Source organism: Rattus norvegicus, chromosome 4 (assembly GCF_021556685.1).
Source record: "Rattus norvegicus strain SHRSP/BbbUtx chromosome 4, alternate assembly SHRSP_T2T, whole genome shotgun sequence".
In the NCBI taxonomy this organism is placed as follows: domain Eukaryota; kingdom Metazoa; phylum Chordata; class Mammalia; order Rodentia; family Muridae; genus Rattus; species Rattus norvegicus.
In genome coordinates, this window is record NC_141537.1 from 63652337 (window position 1) to 63659276 (window position 6940).

Genomic DNA, 6940 nt, shown 5'->3' on the forward strand with positions numbered 1-6940 from the left:
AGTGACATCTAGCCTGCCCCAGTTGGTCCTCTGCGTGCAATTAGCTTGCTTGCATGCCTTCACCTTGGCTGGAGAGTGAGCCTTTTCTGTTATTCCTGCTGCCATCCTTGGCCACTGTCAGAACCCAGCCTCTTCAGCCTTCCAATGTGGAGTGAAGACCAGCGGCTCTCCAGAAATCCTCCAAGCCGTCAGTGTCAGATTGGAATGATTGAGGCATCTAGCCTCGTGTCCTGAGCAGCTACCAGGTTTTCAGCCTCTCCAGTGTGCAGACAGCTGTTGCTGGACTATCCAATCTGCACCGTAACAGGTCCCCTACATAGTATATATCATTATGTCAGTTCTGTTTCTCTAGAAAACAAGACTAATACACCTTCTTTAAATAAAGATCTCAAAGGAGTCTTTCATAAAATCTTTCAAACTCCTCCTAATTCTGGTCTTTCCTCTCACTGAATTCCTCCTTTACGGTAAAGCCTGTTTTGCAACTGTGATCATTACTTGTGTTAAGTTGTTCTTCCCAAATGAGAAAGAGCTCTGAGGGTAGAGGACATAGGTGATGCTTCATTTCTATCCTATGGCATCCTTTCTTAGTATTCGGCACACTTTATAGATCTAATAGCCAGTCAGCAAGCAATGACTAGGTCCCATACTTTATGGTTGTACTATGACCGTAGCACAGATGAAACCAAACCCCTTGACCTTTCTGAAATGTTTGCCAGTGGTGTGCTCATTTTTATGCTTATGAGAGTGAGAAAAGTCACCTAGGAGTAAGTTCCAGAAAGAAACAGGACTCTGTAGAGTTGAATTTTGTATCAGTATGATAGCTTGTGTCTCATAATTCAGGTCTGTCTAGAAGATCATTGTATTGGTCACTTTTCCGTTACTGTGACAAAACTCCATGACCAGACGCAACTTGAGAATGAAAGGGTAAGTTTTGACTAGAGTTGTGGCTCCAGAGGGATAGAGCCTCTAGTGGTGGGGAGGATTGGCTGCAGGTGACCACAGTAGGAAGCTGGCTGGTCATATTTTCATCCACACAGAATGCAAAGAGAGCAAGCAGGAAATAGTGGGGGCTGGAAACTCTCAAAGCCCACCCCAGGGGTGTAATTCCTCCATCAAGGCTTCATGTCCTATAGGTTCCCTCATTTCCCCAAACTCTGTTACCAACTGTTGGTAACAAGGTATTGTTACCAAATACACGAGTCTGTGGGGAATGTTTCTCATTCAAACCACCATTAGACATGCATTCCAGAATGATGCTGGAGGTGATAAACATTTGTTTGGCCTCTTGAGCAACAGTGTTTCCAATGCATATGTTCTTAGGGAAGCGCTACCACAAATATCGTGTGTGTGTGTGTGTGTGTGTGTGTGTGTGTGTGTGTGTGTGTGTGTGTGTGTCACTGTGTGTGCCTGTCTGTCTGTCTCTCTCTCTGTGTGGTGTGTCTGTCTGTCTCTCTCTATGTCTATGTCCATGTGCATATTCATGCACATGTACACTGGACCCCCAACTCTTTTTTTTTAATATGGAAAGGAAGAGGCATTCATGGTCACATGCCTCTTTCTTTTCATGGTCAGTAAAACACATTTGCTGACCAGTCAGCCTCAAATGACACTTGGGGGCAAGTGCCATTAAACAGGGAAGGAAAGTGGTCTCTAGAGGAATCAGAGGGTGACCCTGCACTTTATGCACCAGGCCAGAGACAGCCCTCTGGACACTGTCTACTTATGTTGCGTGTAAGCCTGTGACAGGAATTAACACATAATTCTCTGTCCCTGCTTTATTGCTGAGGTCCATAATGAGTCAGTATAATTAAGCACCATTTGCCTGGTTAGTTAGTTCAGGTGTCTAAATCTGTCACAATAAAGTATGTGATGTTAAACATGTTTGGATTAGAACCTTCTGGAGCCAATGCCAGTGCAGACAGCTATATTAATCACATGGGAGGTTATCTTATTTGAGATTTTCTATGCACCTCTGAGTTACAGTGTTTCATCCATCAAGGGCTTGCTGAAGACATCTGTAAACTTTGATTTATTGCACTGTTCCTGGTGCAGAATTAAATAGCATTATACTCAAATATATTGGCTTAATTGACAGGTAGAGATTTAATCCTGTTAATTATCTAGCCTGCTTGAAAGTTTCTATTAACCCCTTGCTGAATCAGTAGGATCCAGAAGAACCATCTCAGTGCCTATTTGGGGTTCCAAGTAAATCCGTCCTTGCTTAAGAAGTGCCTTCTCACCGTCCCCATGCCAAGAGCGAGCATGAACACCACTAAGACATGCCTATCATCCGGAGTGGTCTCCGCTCTGGCTCCGCCACCTCAGGAAGTGCTTTGGAGTTAGAAGTGCTCTCTGTTCAGGGTTTAGATGTCATTGTTTTCTGAACTAGCATGTGTGAGAGTTGTGAATTAATTTAGCTCATTTTTAAATTTTATATACAGGAACTTTCCTGGGCTATAAAAAATGTGCAGAGCCAGTTAAGGCTCTTAAGGATGTTACATCAATTATAACTATGAAGGCTTGCGCAAATATATAGGATGCCCATTAATGACAATCTGTCATAATTATGGAGAAAATATTAGACAGTTAAACTATCGTGTCCTACAGAGCTTTAGGCAACGGACATTAATGTGGACATTCCCATCACAGCAGCAAAGGGGTGTGGGAGACACGAGTGAATCAACTTCTTCTGAAGCTTTTCAACTCATCACTCAAAAAGTAGTCATGCTCTCTGTGCACAAACGTGGTAGGATCCAATCCCCAGAGCCATTGTCTAAGCTTCTCAACTCCTTGGGTCGGCAATGTTCCTCTTTGCTCCCAGTCACTCTCCTAGATGTTAGATACATAGAAACAGGGGCAGCTTGTCTGCCCCTTGAGATTACTGTGTGATAGATACCAAACACAGAAAGTCCTGCAGAATGATACTGTCTTGGTTAGGGTTGTTACTGCTGGGTCAAAACACCATGACCAAAAAGCAAGTTGGGGGAAAAGGGGTTTATTTATCCCTGTTCATCACCAAAGGAAGTCAGGACAGGAACTCGATCAGAGCAGGAACCTAGAGACAGGAGTAACCTAATGCAGAGGCCATGGAGGGTGCTGTTTACTGACTTGCTCAACCCGGGGATGGCACCACTCATAATGGGTTGGGCCCTCCCCACTGATCATTAATTGAGAAAATGCCTTAGAGCTGAATTTCTTGAAGGCATTTCCTCAACTGAGCCTCCTTTCTTTCTAAATACTCTAGCTCGTGTCAAGTTGACACCCCAAACCAGCCAGTACAGATACTGTGACCTAGAGTGGACATGATCATATGACTCAAGAAGGAAGGAACCGTATAATTTAGGTTTTCACAAGTGATTAACAGTTACGCAGTGGTATTTCAGACAAAACGATAGCATGACCACAGGATAGCCACAGGAGAATGCCAGGAAGCCGTGGTGGTTGTCTGTGTTGCTAGATGAGAGGCAAATAGCAACTGATGGGATGAGTTAAGTGCTATGCTGAAGAAGGCCTTGAAGGCAAGACCGTGTGCTTTGAATGGTGTAGACCACTTCAGACCAGGAAATAACTCAGCAAGTGAAGGAGCTTGGCTGCCAAACCTGTTGACCTGAGTTCAAACCCCAGGACCCACTTTGTAGAAGGAGAGAACCCACATGTTGCCTTCTGCCCTACACACACACACACACACACACACACACACACACACACACACACCACGGCCTAATGGACCAGATATGCACATGTGCATACAGACAATCACAAAACACATAAATAAAATACATAAAGAAATTCCAAACAGAAAAGTAAAGAGGTTATGTTTTCTGTAGTAAGTCTATCCTACAGTGACTCTAGTAGAAGACTTAATGTGTTTCTAAACTGGAATAGATTTTAAATGGAAAAAAGTCTTTTTTTTTCATACCCAGAGAATACTTTGGAGGCTAAGAAAACCATGACATTTATAAACCCTTTCTATTTTATATGATTTCATGCTCTCAAAAAAAGATGCAAGAAACACAAAGGACCACCATATAACAATCACCCAGAGCTACCGAATTTTAGGTTTACTGACATTTCGTTCCATTTGCTCAGCTTTACCTATTTATCTACACACACACACACACACACACACACACACACACACACACACACACACTTGTTTATTGAACCGTTTAAGAATAGTGTGCCAACATGATGCCTTTATTCGTATGCATAAATATTTCAACACCTATTTCCTAAGAAAAAGAGCTTTCTCTCATACAACAGTAAACACGGACGAAATGCTGTTATCTGATCCAACTCTGCTAATTGGGCTAATCATTAATGGTGATACTTCTAAGAACCTCGAGTTAAAAAAAAAAACACTAAATTGGATTCTATGTAAATATCTTTCAGCAGCGAATTATCACTGTGACCAAGATTAACTTTCATAGCAATCTTTTTTTTTAACCAAAAAATTGAAAGCACAGGATTTTTAAAGTTCTCCTAAAATGTGTGTATTGATCCATCTACATTTTAGAAAAGTTGTTGAAATCGCAGGGAGATGAGAAGAGCTTTGTCTCTGTGAGAAAGTAGATTGTCTGACCATGCTAATGGGGGTCCCAAGAAGCCAGGCAGTGGTAGAGATAAGATCTTTTCTGCCCAGAAAAGTCAAATGTAAAAGGCTTGATAGAATGGGGTTGACTTGCAATTCAAATTCAGAGCTCATAACAGAACCTGCCCAGCACCTTGGCCAGGGAATAAGGCCAACTTACCCTTTTGTCCTGTTCTCTAGCAGGTACCATGGTCCAGATGAACAGAAAGTAAGATAGAATTCTCGGAGAAAGAGCATTTTTCAACTGCTCAGGGAGATGCAGATCTCAGAAGCCAGGGGACACACTTGTAGGGTAATTTGACATTGTTCGTAGCTTGCAGGGAGTCAAGGCCCCGCAATGACATCAGAGTAAAGTGAGAAGAGAAGCAGCTGGGACTCAAAAGCCTCGGAGATGGTGAGGGCAAGAAGGCGCCGTACAAGAAATAAAAAGGCAAGAGAGTTTTCAGAGCCTCGCTTTGGTGGCAGTAATAACAGAAATGGGCCGTGGGGATAGGCTCAGCAATGGGGCAGATTTCTGCCGAATGTAGCAGGCTTCTTTGCACAGACACAATCAATGGAAATTGATAGCAGCTCAACCACAGAGACGCAGACAACCCTCGCGGGCTTTGATGAAGTAGACAACACAAATGAGAGCAGAGAGAGCATTAATGAACAGGCTGCTTCAGAGCCGGTCACTGGGAACGGTTCTCTTCGTGCCTCCGTGGAGCGCTACAGAGGAGAGGCCCAGTGAGAGGCTCAATCAAGTCCATTGATGGAAAGTGCGATATGGACTGAAAATCGAGGCAGAGCCTTTGGGTCCCATCCTGGCTTACAAATAGAGTCTGGGTTGTTTAGTCTCGAAAATGTGAATATTTACGCAGCTACCTTCTATGGGTACTGCAAGTGAGTATTTGTGAAGCTTACCACAGTGGTTGACACACAAACCCTCAGCGACGGCTTAGCGGTTGGTGTTAGTGTTACATCTCTTAATTCTGTTTATATTTTCTATCGCCTCTCCAACCCAGGTAACAAAAGTTTGAAGAAATACATGCCAACACTCAATGTGTAAACAAAAACAAGACATCTTAAACAATGAACCACATTGAACGTTATGATGGCAATTATAAAAGAAGTGTGGAACGATCAAGCAAACAATGACAGCCATTGTATAGTAAAAACAACCAAAGCCGTGCTAATAGGTAAACTCATAGAGGTAAACAGGGGATATTGCAAGAATAGAACAAGTCTTGGAAAAATAGAAGCAACGGAATGGTAGAGACAATAGCAGAAATCAATGTTTTTAAAGGACACGGAAAAATAGCACCATTTGTAAAGAAAAAAACATGAAATTTAAAGCTTGGGAATAGATTTATTTTTAAAGGGTAAAACACTCAGACAATTTAAATACAAGTCTAACAGAACCGCTGTCAGTCAGCCACGATGCCATCATGTGTCCTCTGGAGTCCTCGCAGTGAAGAAGGCTCTTTTATCCACACACATCCTTCTTATCTGCAATGTGATCTACAATTTCTTGTGGACACAGTAACTTCTCTGAATCTATAGCAGGAATTTCAAACCCAAATTTGTCTTCCATGGCCATAATAATTTCCACTTGGTCCAAATTGTTTAAGCCCTGGTCCTTCATAAAATGAGAATTTACTGAGCGCTTTTCTGAGTCAATCTTATCATAGAGTTTCAAAACATACAGAACTCGGTCCTTGATTCCCTCTAACGTCAGTGGGGGTGAGTCATTGTACTGGCGGCACAAATGTGACCGTTCCAGGCACCTGTGCGAGCGCCAAGTCTGGCTGCAGAGTCCCGGGGTCTCCTCCAGATTCCCTCAGGGCAGAGCGGCCAGTTCTAGGCCAACATGGGAAGCTGGGGCAGCGGCGCGAAGTCCCGGGCAGGCGGCTGACATGGGCGCAAAGGATATGAGACGCCATGGCTACGCCAACCCAGGATGCACCTAAGGTAATGTTCTAAAAAGAGACAGAGCATTGTCCCACTGTAAAGCTCTTCCTTCTACCCAAAGTAGTGTTCAGTTTTTAAAACCTAATCAGCATTCTGACAGCACGAAGGTTTTGAGGGCAGGACTCAGCAAGGTTCACCTGAAAAGCATGTAAGCCTAGCTAGGAACACTCTGAAAATATCCTAATAATATTAAATTTGTCTGAACGGTCTAGATGCAGAAGAAAAGTTATTTTGAGAGCAGACTGACATCAATATGAAGAGAACCTTACACACCCTGGTACCTTATGAAAACGCTAATTGCCAGCAGCCTGGGGGTCACACCTACCCGCTCTCGGCTTGAGATATTTTTACCTCTTCAATGCACGGTCCTGTAAATCAAATAACAGAAATACATGCTGA

The 6940-nt window shown here is 43.2% G+C and overlaps 1 pseudogene; it reads right to left on the reverse strand.

The window, feature by feature from the left end:
- Positions 1 to 6056: 6056 nt before the first annotated feature.
- Ndufab1-ps2 (NADH:ubiquinone oxidoreductase subunit AB1, pseudogene 2) lies at positions 6057 to 6513 on the reverse strand (annotated as a pseudogene).
- Positions 6514 to 6940: the final 427 nt, after the last annotated feature.